This window comes from Aethalodelphis obliquidens, unplaced genomic scaffold (genome assembly GCF_003676395.1).
Source record: "Aethalodelphis obliquidens isolate GAN/ISIS:26980383/991018 unplaced genomic scaffold, ASM367639v1 scaffold13, whole genome shotgun sequence".
Taxonomy (NCBI): domain Eukaryota; kingdom Metazoa; phylum Chordata; class Mammalia; order Artiodactyla; family Delphinidae; genus Aethalodelphis; species Aethalodelphis obliquidens.
This window is the reverse complement of record NW_020837957.1, coordinates 4,956,634-4,970,299: the sequence shown is the minus strand read 5'-3', so window position 1 is coordinate 4,970,299 and position 13,666 is coordinate 4,956,634.

The window sequence follows — 13,666 nt, the reverse complement described above, 5'->3', positions numbered from 1 at the left end:
CCAGGTGCCCTCAGATTCCAGAATCAGGGTTTTTTTTTTTTTTTTTTTTTTTTTTAACCCCTAACAAGAAGACTATAAATAAGGCAGGTGTTAGCCTCATTGTAAAGATGAGGGAGCTGAGACTGAAGCTAATGTATTAGCTTGCCCAAAGTTGCAGAAAATATAAATTGGGCTGTGGTTAAGAATCCGCCTGCCAATGCAGGGGACACGGGTTCAAGCCCTGGTCCAGGAAGATCCCACATGCTGCGGAGCAACTAAGCCTGTGCGCCACAACTACTGAGCTCTAGAGCCCGCGAGCCACAAATACTGAGCCTGCATGCTGCAACTACTGAAGCCTGTGCTCCTAGAGCCTGTGCTCTGCAACTGCAATGAGAAGCCCGCGCACCACAAGGAAGAGTAGCCCCCACTCGCCACAACTAGAGAAAGTCTGCACGCAGCAAGGAAGACCCAACGCAGCCAAAAAAAAAAAAAAAACCGATAAATTGGGCTGACAGTTTCTCACTCCAAATCCACTTCAACCTCTCAACTCTGGCTTTCACCTCTTTTATTTTGTTTTTGTTTTTTTTTACTTTTGCGTTACACGGGCCTTTCACCGTTGTGGCCTCTCCTGTTGCAGAGCACAGGCTCCGGATGCGCAGGCTCAGCGGCCATGGCTCACGGGCCCAGCCGCTCCGCGGCATGTGGGATCTTCCCGGACCGGGGCACGAACCTGTGTCCCCTGCAACGGCAAGCGGACTCTCAACCACTGAGCCACCAGGGAAGTCCCTCACCTCTTTTAAAAGGGCCTTTTTAACCTGCTCCAGAGAAGAGCTACAAGAGAGGATGGGAAGAAGATGTGGAAAGAAGCTGAACATTTACCTCCTGTGATTGCTGTGTTTGTGACTTTTTCCTTTGCTCTTAATCTTGTCCCAGCATAAATCACACATGCCTAATAGCAAAAAGTTTGAAGTCTGGAGTGGGCAGAGGAATCAGGAAACCTGATTCCAGATGAATTATAGTCCCCTAGGACTGGAAGGAACCAATGGGTCATCTACTTTAGCTCCTAAATTTACAGATGGGAGAAAGTGAGAGGAACGTAACAAATGCATGCTCACCTAGCCAACTGTGGCCAAAGGAGCCCAGAACCTTAGCCTGCTGATGTACACCCAAATAACAGCATGAAAACAACCACAGACTCACAGCACCGAAACAAACACAACACCCCAAAATATATAGGGGAATAAAGAGCTGACCTAAAAGAAACAGTACACACTCTGCTATACATGCCCCTTTTCTTTTGGATACATTCTCACAGGGCTCTGATTGAGGAAGTTAATTAAGCAAATTATTATGGTGTTCTCTCTTGTCTTTTACTGAAGTCATGGAGGGAGGTTGGTAGAAGTGCCTAGAAGGTAGAGTGGGTGGAATTGGGAAATTGCTGTGTAAGATTCAGGTTGGTGACAATGGGATTATTGATTCCACCAGTTTACTATTCACTAGGCACTAGAATTAAATGTAATAGTAACTTGCATTTGTACAGTATATTCTAATTTACAAAGGGCTTTTATGACATTATCTCATTTGATCCCACTGATAACCCTTTAAGGTAGACAAGACAGGTATAATTATCCCACTTTATGGATGAGAAAACTGAGACTTGGAGAAATGAAACAACTTGGCCAAGCAAATTCGGTTACTAAACTACAGTCTGGACTAGAAAGTAGGTGTTCTTACTCAGAGAGCTTCAATTTTGCAAAGGTCACACAGCTAAGTAGGACTTGAATCCCAGTGAGGCCGCCTCCAGAGCTTATGATTTTTACCACCATGTTCTACTAGTCATGCAAAAGACATATGTTGAGTGACTCTTTTCTTAGTTCCCTACTCATTGTAAATATAACCCATGTGCTCCTGCTGAGACAGGGACTCATTAGTGAAGGCATGCTTGGAAAAGGCTTCCAAAAACCCTCTCCACACTTCAGCAAACACAAGCCTGTGTCCTAATTCCAGAGTCCCCACTAGCCCTAATTTCAGGGAAGATGAGCTAAGAGGAGCCTGGTGGACAGCCCAGCGATGGCTGCAACCTTCAGGCTCTGGGCTCGTGAGAAGCTGGTGTGCTACAGTGTCACCCTGGGTCCAGTAGGAAGTAAGGAAGCCAGATGAAGGCTCTTTTTCCCAGGAGTCTTCTCTGTTGCCCTCTCCTTTGCCCTGTTAGCACCTCTTCTGAAAAACTAGTAGCAGCTGCTAGCTGGTCTTGAAACTTGCCCAAACTGAGGGGAACGTGTCACAAAGTACACAGGGCCTCCTTGAGACTGGACCCCTGGGACAGGCGGCTCAGCCGAGCAGCTCCATAAATAGCACCGTCGTATGTGAAAGGGGAGGTAGGTCAGGAAAACATGCTGTTTCTCCTCGGTGACTGCAAACCAGTGAGTCTAAATGATGAGTCTCAGGAAAAAAAACAATTCCTATTACACAGGTTTAACGCTGAGGAGTCCCTTTAAGGACTAATTCCTGTTATGAGTTGTTTAGGACTTTCTATTCTTCATTTCTTCACTCTCTTTTCTTCTGTCAGTCCCTGTCTAACATGCCTTTTCCATCTTGTCCGTCAGATGATATTGTATAAGAATCCAGACAGAGTTTTTCTGACTATTTATAGAAGACAGTTGTGCTGCTTTAGCACGGGAACTAAAGTTTGGTTCTGGGTTATGTTACATGTAAAAAACTTACAGAAATGTGTTTGTTCTCAAATGTTCTCTCCCACTCCTGTCCCATCACATCAGAGAGGCCTCTTTGAGAAACATATCCCTTTCCCCTGTCCTTTTTAAATTAAATTTTTTTTTTCTGATTGCAAAAGCAGTTCATGCCAGTTACATGTTTCAAGGACTATATAAATGTATAGTTAAAAATGTACAAGTGCCTCTTAGTCTCTAGCCCAGAGATAACCACAGTTAACAGTTGATGTCTCCTAGGATGAAGGCTTTTGCAATGATGCATAGGAAAGGTCAAGAATAACGATAGCAGGTTTCTATAGGAGGGGACCATACAAAAAAGTTTCAAAGCAAAATCAAGGGGAGGTGGGAAAAGAGAAAAGTGAAGGAAATTAGCCCCAGTCTTTCAGCCTGGGTGATTGGGAGGAAGGTGTTGCTAAGGGAAAGAACTAGGAAAGATGTTTAGTCTGCTAGGCCTGGGTGGTCATCCTGTGTCAATTATTATCATTGTTCTAGGAGCCACAGTCACAAATGCTTCAAAGCCTGCAATTGGCCTCCCAGATGTGCTGTTTGGTATTCCAAACTGAGACCACTTCAGCATCTCAACAGGAATTAAAACCTGAGAAGGAGGGAGAAAGTTCAAATGTAGAAAAGACGGACTCACCTATGTGAGGAACCTAAAGTTTTCAATCATCACCTCCAGGCAGCTGTTCGGAACATTTTAGAGCTGCCATCCACAATTTCTATAAACTTACCCATAACCTTCTCAAACTCTAAACATTCTCTAATATTTCTTTTTTAATACATTTATTTATTTATTTTTGGCTGCATTGGGTCTTCGTTGCTGTGCGCGGGCTTCCTCCGGTTGCAGCAAGATGGGGCTACTCTTCGTTGTGGTGCACAGGCTTCTCACTGTAGTGGCTTCTCTTGTTGCTGAGCATGGGCTCTAGGCACGTGGGCTTCAGTAGTTGTGGCTTGAGGGCTCTGGAGCACAGGCTCAGTAGTTGTGGTGCACGGGTTTAGTTGCTCCACGGCATGTGGGATCTTCCCAGACCAGGGCTCGAAACCCTGTCCCCTGCCTTGGCAGGCAGATTCTTAACCACTGCGCCACCAGGGAAGCCCTAAACACTCTCTAATTAATGCAAAATCACCTTCAACAAAATGTAATTTGAGCCAAACAAACATCTTAAGGCTAGGGTAAGAGGTAGACTATTTCTAAGTTAGAAACGTGAATTCTGTCCACCTACTTTGGGGGTACATCATATAATAATTAACAGCAGACCAAGAGTCAAGCTTTTGACCCCATCACTCTTGACACTATTAATGTCGCTGGTACTCATTGTTGTGTGTATAACCAGGCAAATTCCCATTTTAGGACCTTGACAAACAGGTCTCACTGGTCCTTCCCTTCTGAATCCAGTATCCTCACAGAGAGCATGTGTTATTAAGTAGGCTGAACTAATGCCAGTTCCTATGCACCTTGAATGAGGCTGGTGAGGAGAAAGTCAGCCCTTGGCCCTGCTGACTTCAGAGTGGGAGGGTAATTGCTGCTGACTTGCAGATCTAGATCCTGGGAGTCTCCTACTCCCTGGATTGCTCTCAATGGGGGTGATGATTGCTGTAACTGTACTTCTCTTTCTTTTTAATTATTGCAAAAGAAAAATAGGAATGTAGAGATAATATCGTTGTTGTCACTTGTTATTTAATTTTACTTTGCTATTTTAGGCTTTATCATTGGCTTAACTAAACGGAGAGGTTAAATTTTCTCAGCATAGCCCCAAGGGATAGAACAAGGATCAAAGAGAAGAAACGGAAAAGGAGGCAAGTTTTAGCATTTCTAAAGGCACCAATCAAAGAGTGAAGAAGCAACCTCCTGAAAACGAAGTTCCCTCTCTCTAACAAAAGTCAAGTACAGGCAGTAGGATCTTTTGTTAGGATGTTGTTCTCATCTGAATGGAAAGACCTGGGGTAAGGTCAGATGTGACTTGAGCCACAAAGCTAGTTGACCAACTAGAGAGTCTACCAGATGGTGGCATTAATTAGGGATAGTCTCCAGATTTCCAGGAAGGATTATACTCTTTAAAGGCTTATAAATTGAATTACAAGTACACCAAGATATGATCGAAAGCTAAGAGAGACGTATGTACAAAAATTAGTGGGCCATATACTCATTCCCTATGAGAAATGTAACTACACAACGTATTGGATATGTCAACCAATTGACTGCATTATCAGTTGTAAGGGTAAAAACACACACATTTAGACACATCTACAGAATCCTGGAAATACACTGTCAAGACTGTGATAATTAGGGATTTTGTCACACTCTTGGGTTCTCTAGGAATATAGAACCAGCCTCATAACATGTAAGACTACTGAGCAATTTCAGCACATTCACCTTTTGAAACGTGTTTCCAACTTTCGACCCCAGCTAGCTTTCAAGAATAGGCCTGCCTTTATGTGTTTAGTAGAAACATTTGTTTTGAAAGGGAAGGGTTCACAGACTCTCTCTTAGGTCATTTCCTCAGTTACTAAGCTTATGCCTTACATTTTGATTCTTACTTATGCTCTTCCCAGAGAGTTCTGAGTTGAGTCAATTGTGAAAAAAACTGGCAGCTCACCCCTCTACTGACTATAGGGTATTCAGTTATTGAATGGGAAGCTGTACTAGATGACCTTTATGGTCCTTCTCAATTCTCTGGTTTTATGGTTTCATGAACCTATTCATAGGGGAATAGAGGAAGGGATAGGAAAAGTTATATAGTTGAGGCAGGGGAATAAGGAGAAGGTTGAATCTGATTTAACTAACTAAAGAAACTATTTTTACTGAGGGCAGAGATATGGAATTATGTATGTTGAATTTTCTCCACTTTCATTGCTCATAGGCACTTGCCACATTTGGCAGCTAAAATCCAAGGTGGCTCTCCTGTGAGACAAACTAGGCAGCAGCTCAGAATCGTGTCTATGCAGCAGCCCCACTGCGTAAGGGCCCACATACCTTGCACTGAATTACCATAAACACTTTCTGATTCCACACAGAAATTGGTTTGGCTGCAATTCCATTCAGCTAAGTAACTTGCTCTGTCTAGTCATTCATTTATTCAATCAACTTTTACTGAGCAGTAAGCCAGATGAGGGCAGAGAGAAATAAGTAAGATACTGTCCATTCACAACCTAACAAACAAGTAAGATATAGAAGGAATGGTTTTAAAACAGGAAATTTTGTGTCTTGCTAAAGGAACATGCAAAGTACTGGGGTATTCATAGGATGGAAAGAGTACCTCCAAGAACTGCTTTAGTTGCATCTCACAACAAATAGGTTGTATTTTTATTTATTTCTATGTACTTTTTATTCCTCTTGAGACTTCCTTTTTAACCCAGGGATTGTTAAAATGGATTTGTTTTGTTATAAGTGCTTGGAGATTTTTCGGTAATCTTTCTTTTATTCTAATTTGATTTCATTGTGGTTAGAGAAAACACTGTATGATTTCAATTTTCTAAATTTTGTTGAGGTTTGTTTTATAGCAAACCTCATAGGATATGGTCTATCTTGGTGTATGACCCATGGGCACTTGAACAGCATGTGTATTCTATTGTTGTGAGGCAGAGTATTCTATAAATGTTGATTAGATCCTGTTGGTTGATGGTGTTATTCTCTTATGTCCTTGCTAATTTTTTGTCTAGGTGTACTATCAATTGTTGAGAGAAGTATATTAAAGTCTCTAACTATAATTGTGAATTTGTCTATTTCTCCTTTCAATTTTATAGGTTTTGCTTCACACATTTTGAAGCTCGGTTGTTTGCGGCATACATATTTAGGATTGCTATGTCTTTTTGGTATAGTGTCCCTTTTATCATTATTTTTTTGTGCCTGTCTTTGGTAATTTTCTTTTTATTGGAGTTTACTTTTTCTGACATTAATACGGACAATCATGCTTTCTTTTGATTAATGTTTATATGACATATTGTTTTCTATCTTTTCCTTTCAACCTACCTATTTCATTATAATTGAAGTGAGTTTCTCATAGATAACATATTTGGATCATATTTTTAAATTCACTTTGCCAGTCTGTCATTTGATTGGTGTATTTAGGCCATTTACATATAATTATTGATATGTGAGGGCTTAAGTTTGCCATTTTATTTTCTATTTATTCTGTTCCATTTCTCTGTTTTCTTTTTTATGCCTTCCTGTGTATTACCCGAACATTTTTGAGAATTTCATTTCGATTTGGAGTATATTTCTTTGCATAGCTTTTTTGATGATTGCTTAGGTATTATATATACATAAGTTATCTACTCGTAACTTCACTTTACCAGTTTGAATAATAAGAATGATTGAATTATAAGTGAAATTTTTTCCAAAGTCTGCAGCATTTAACTACAAGACATCACCTCAGGCACCTGAGAAGGTCTTGATGTCACTGAAATCCAGATTTCAGAACTTCCTCAAGTCTCCAGAGGTGCCTGCCTGTGAAATCCAGCTGTCACCACCACAGAAAAAAGAGGTGCACTGAAATGTTTGGGAAGCTACCAATTGTCCACATTTAAGAGCAAAGGGATAGATTAGATACTTAAAATTCAGATAGAACTTTCAAAATTCCAAATTTTAGCTGCATATACCAACTTGATAAACTTTAAAGAGGAAAGTTTAAAAACAGCAAAATTACATTATTCAAATTTTACCTGACAATTTTATTTTTTTGCTAGTATTTCATGTAAAGGGAAAAATTGGTCATAAATGACTCACACTGGATCATCAGACTGCAGGTACTTTGAGTGAGGCAACATAAATTTGCATATGGAAGATGTCTAGACTTGGATGTCAGATAGATGTGGGGTTGAATCCCATCTTTGCCATTTATAAGCTATGTGACATTAGATAAATTACTTAACTTTTTGGATACCTTGTTTATAATCTGTAAAGTGTGGTCAATCATTTTTCCTGTAAAAGTGAGGATTAAACAACACATGACATATATAAAAGGCTTAGCCTAGAGGAGATGAGCGACAAAAATGAATTTCCTTGTTATGTTTCTGTTGACTTTCACAGAGAGAAACCAAATATCCGTATTTACAAGCAAATGGGTATTTCCAAACTAGGCCTCTCTCATCAACCAAGGTTTGTATTTGTTGATACCATCTTGACATATAAGCATGAGGTGGTTATCAGAGAGCAGAGTAGTGTGCTAGATATTTAATATTTTGGTAGCATTAAAGAAGTCCCTTCTTGAGACTTCCCTGGTGGTGCAGTGCCAATGCAGGGCACACGGGTTCAAGCCCTAGTCCGGGAAGATCCCACATGCTGTGGAGCAACTAAGCCTGTGTGCCACAACTACTGAGCCTGTGCTCTACAGCCCGCGCGCCAGAACTACTGAGCCCACACGCCGCAACTACTAAAGCCCACGTGCAGCAACAAAGACCCAAAACAGCCAAAAAAGAAAGAAAGAAAGAGAGAGAGAGAGAGAGAGAGAGAGAGAGAGAGAGAAGGGAAGGAAGGAAGGAAGGAAGGAAGAAAGAAAGGAAGGAAGAATAAAGAAGTTCCTTCTTAAAGGGTTTAAAAAACAAAACAAGATTTACTGATCACTGACTATGTGATGAGCAGGGGAGGGGCATTTTAACATCTGACATCATGGCTTCCTTCATTGCACCCACCTAGTCATCTCCAAGATCCAGAGAGATAAAGAGTCAGGCAAAAAGGGACCTGACCTGAAAATTAAGTCTGGGATCCACATCAGAGTTGCCTAGGTAATTGTTTGACCTTGAAGAAGTTACTTAGCTTCTTTAAACCTCAGTTTTCTCGACTAGACCTCCTTTGGGGAAGCTGTAAGGGTGAATTAGGTCATGTCCATAAAACACTTGAGGTCTTTGAAAGAAAAGCTTTTACAAACCTATAAACAGCATAATTAATGTCATCATTGCCATTATTGTTGTTGATGATGGGGAATAGTTTAGCACACATGCAAATTGCAGAATAGGGAATACTTGTTACAGAGAATATGAATCTGAACACTTTTCTATGGAGTATATCTTACCCCACACTCTTTTTTGCTGGCTTAAAACATTCCACTCCTACAGAAGTACTTTTGTTCTTAGAATTGGCATTTTATTGCTAGCAATAAAATGTATGTGTAAAAAGTCCCAAAAGCCATCACAACTATCTTTTGCAGTGGTTAAGAGTCCCTCAGGAGTGTCTTATGTGGAACTAGAAAACTTTTCACCTTTCCTGTAATGCAATACCTTCTTTAATAATCTAAACAGCTAATATTGATATGGCACCCAGTGTATTCCAGACACTGTGCTAAGATTTTGTCAGCATTATCTCATTTAAATCTTACAACAGCCTAGAATACACTTTACTTTCACTTTCTTTAGTCTCTACTCAAAGGGCACCTACTTAGGGGTCTTTTCAGACCACCCTATATGAGAATAAACTGCTCCCTCACCCCCAGTGCTTTTACTTGGCTTTGTTTTTTCCATAGTCACCACCTGACATAATTAAGTTTCTTGGTATATTCTTGTCTCCCATTAGAATGCAAGGTGTATAAGGATGGGATTTTGTTTTGTTAACTGTCTATCCTCAACATCTAATACAGCGCCTGGCAGGTAGGTGTTCAAAAAAATATTGATTAGCAAATTAGTGACCCTATGAGTTCAGATTATACCATTTTACTGATGATGAAATAGAGGCTTTGAGATTTGTCCATAGTTACAAAATAAATGGCCGAGCTGGTACTGGAAAGAAGTCTATCTGATTCTAGACTGGTCACTAACCATTGACCTCATGCCCCACTGCCTTCAAGGAAGATGACAAAGATGATACTTTATTGCTGTTTTGCTGTGGCATGTTTCTGTTAGAAGAGTCATGAAAGTAATAAAGATGAGATAAAGGCAAGGGATGTGTCTAAAGTGACAGATAAACTGGGGAAAATAATTAGATTCTAGTAAATTGTCCTTTTCTCCCCTTCCAACACCTTTCATATGTAAAAAAGATATATCAGTCAATTTTCTCTTTGGGTCTAGCTAAGATGACCTATAAATATGGGGCCCCATGTTTCTCCTTTCCCTTGTCTACCTTCTATAACTTCTCCATCAGTGTGCTGGGGCCACAAGTTCCTATAAGGAGAAAAGATGAAATAAACATTTTAAGCATTTAACGTGCATTGCCACTGCCCTAGACACACTACATTCTTTATCTCTACTGCACACCGATTTACAGGGAGTGGGTATTTTTAATCCACATTTTATAGATGAGAAAACTCAAGGAGGCTAAACACACACTTCAAGGTGTCTCAGCCTGCCTTCAAAGCATGCTCTTTATCTGTCTGGATTAGTGAAGACAGTCAAAGACTGGAGTAGACCCACTGGGATTTTTCTACTAGATATCATTTGATCTCCTAGAAGATTGGTGACAAATGCCAGTTCTTGAGTATAAGGAGCACTCAAAACTGCAGGGGTTGCAACACCAGAGCAAAATGACAAGATTGGTATCTCCGTACTTGGCTAAGATATGTCCTCATTGTCTCTACACTTGGTCCTCAGATGTTCTTCCATGTGGAAAAGACCAGGGTCTAGGATTGGGCATCTCTACCCTTGAGCCTTTACTCTCTTCTGGGAGGATGCCTATGCCTAAGGAAGAAGATCCCAATTAAAATAAGTTATCCTAGGAGTATGGTAGAGTCAGGTGAGAAAATGGATCTGACTCTGTAAGACAGAAGGAAAAGGAGTGTTGAGGAAAGGCAGCCCCAAGGAAGAAAAGGTGGTTAGGCTCCAGGGACAAGGTAAGAGTTGGACCTAACACTTTCCTCCCCTCTCTACTTTCTTCCCATTTCCTCTCCTAATCCCCTCCTCCCCAACCCCTGGACCACACCTATACACAGTCTGTAAACCCCCTCCACACACCACTCACCCTCCCTACCGTGCATTGTGAAAGGACTCCCTCTGACAGAAACAGGCTCTGGGGGAAGTACAAACACCTAATAAACATTAGAAAAGCTGCCAACCTCTCTGGAAACCTGGGAAGTGGAAATTTAAAACAAAGCTAACAATGCTTGGAAGAGTTTTTAAAGCAGAGGAGTGGTGTTGTCAGAATACATGTAACTTTGTTTGACTTGGGATTTTAATGCAGTGTATAATTCTTTGGATAAATCCTCCGAAACAAATGATTCAATTTCAGGTTTTAAAAAAAATATACCAACAACTACCCTGGTGTTTTGGTGTTTAAAAATAGCATGGTATCCTTGTATATGGAAAACTAGTTATGCAATAACTAGCTACCTTTCTTTTTTCGTATCTGAAGGATTTCTTTTACCTTGGGAACTTATAAAAGAAAAAACAAACAAATGATCAGTGATGAAAAAGCAAAGGGCAAGGCATATTCTAACATGCTCAATTTATAGTTTAAGTATTACTGAAACAGATTTAGATATACGTAAATTCCATTTAATATGAAGACATACCTTTGGAGTGGGACTGGGGTTAACTGCATAACTTAAATCTTTAGAGAAGTTCTAAAAGCTGAAAGTTGGTGGTGTTTAGTTTGGTTTGGTTTAGTTTTGTAACTCATTCCTGGCAAGACATAATCTGATCTGAATTCATTTAGTAGCAAAAACCTGAACTAAGCTCATATGTTATGTGGCTATTTATAGTCTTTATTTCCCACTTAGTATGAATATTCATAAGTTTTTGTGCAGAAATAATGTTTGATTACAATTACGGGTCTGCTGTATATCCCACTAGAGTGTTACATAATATACTTTATATGCACATATTATCTTTCTTATATCTGAAAAATTCTGAATTCTGAAAACCTCTGGCAAAGGTTTTGGGTAAGGAATTGAGGACTACCTTTCTTCACCCAGGTATTAATAGCTGCAAAACATTTTTATGTAAGGGGTTAGATGTTGGACATGATGATCTCTGAGATATCTTCCTGCTTTAAGAATAACACTTCCCCTCTTTTAAAGGGTGAAAACTATTGTTTACACAGGAAGAGCCTCCAAACACACAAACGATAACTCATAAAGCTCAGGCCAGCATCACCAAGGCTTATCTCTGATTCCGGAGAAATTCAGCCAGTGAGTGGCACCTAGGCTGTCCTGGCATGAATCATCTACTTTCACTGTCATGATGCTGAACCTGGCTTTCGTCCACCTTCTCTCAGAGGCTGAGAGAAGCCCAGGCCATGTGTGGTTTTTGAGAATCTTGGTATGTTTTTTAAAAATGCTAAAATAGAGTTACAAAAATTGTGGTCATGTTTACATTAAGTGGTTTTTAGTAACAGTTTTGTTAATAATGTATGATAAAAAGCTATGCGCAAAATAATTACAGAATTGTCTTATTAGGTTCATTAATTTTATTAAAAATATTACACATTACAGGTGGTAATGGTCCAGCAATGAAACACCAGTTTAAAACTGCGTATGAACATGACCCACTTTCAATTCTGTAAATATACCTCCAGGACAATCAAACATATAACCTCATTTGGAGATAACGTCAAAAGTCTACACGGGAGGGCTTTGAACGTGAGCCCAGGCTCTGTGTCAGGCCTCCTGGACTGTCCCTGGATTGTTTGCTCTTCTATTTTAATGCTGATCTGCCAACTGCAAAGAACTCTCAGTCTCTGAAGCTGCCCAAAGTTGGGTCTTTCCAGGATGGAGTTTCCCTGCATTATGTATTTCTATTGCTAAATTTATATTATTCTTACGTTTTGTTTCTGTACACAGTAGTAATAGAAGAGAACCACACATATCAGGAGCCATGACTCTCTCTCCAGTCAAAAATCCCTCCGAAGAGTAAGTCAGAAAGAGAAAAACAAATATTGTATATTAACGCATACATGAGGAACCTAGAGAAATGGTACAGATGAACCAGTTTGCAGGGCAGAAAGAGACACAGATGTAGAGCACAAACGTATGGACACCAAGAGGGGAAAGAGGCAGGGTGGTGGTGGTGGGATGAACTGGGAGACTGGGATTGACATATACACATCAATATGTATAAAATAGATAACTAATAAGAACCTGCTGTATTAAAAAAAAAAAATCCCTCTGAAGGCTTTGGAATGCCAAGGACTCTTCTCAGACCTGTGGTGGAAGGACAGGCTGTTAGGGACCTCTGTGTCTAAAGTCTGTTGAAAAGAAGACTGTCAGGCTTCCCTGGTGGCACAGTGGTTAAGAATCCGCCTGCCATTGCAGGGGACACGGGTTTGAACCCTGGTCCAGGAAGATCCCACATACCGCAGAGAAACTAAGCCCGTGAGCCCCAACTACTGAGCCAGCGCTCTAGAGCCCGCGAGCCCCAACTACTGAGCCCGCATGCCACAACTACTGAAGTCTGTGCACCTAGAGCCCATGCTCCGCAACAAGAGAAGCCACCGCAATGAGAAGCCCGCACACCACAACGAAGAGCAGTCCCTGCTCGCCACAACTAGAGAAAGCCCGCGAGCAGCAATGGAGACCCAACGCAGCCAAATAAATAAATAAAATTAATTAATTAATTAAGAAAAAAAAAAAGAAAGCCATTAAGAAAAGTTAAAAAAAAAAAAAAAGAAAAGAAGACTGCCTTCTGAGCCAAGCACTGCCCGGAAGACTCTCCTCTTACTCAAAAGCCTTTTCCTCTTGGGTTGTTTCCTGCCTCTCGCTGTAACTGTCTCCCTGGCAGAGGAACCACCCGCTCTGGTTCTCCAGGGCCAACTGCCCTGGGGATTTCTGTTTAACTACTCCATGCCTATCCCATGTGGGATATTACTCCCGCTCTGAAGGCAAGGAGACTTGAGGCCGAGAGGAATTATGTAACTTGCCCCAGATCTTGTAACTAGCAAATGGCAGAACAATGACATTAAAATCCAAGCTTTATTCCACTATGCTAGATAGGCCAGGTAGTCTACTCCTTCTGTCTTTTACAAAGCGTTTGTAGCCGATTGTTTAATCAGTTACAAATCACCTAACTCCACTATCCTGTGGCCCACATTTCTCTCT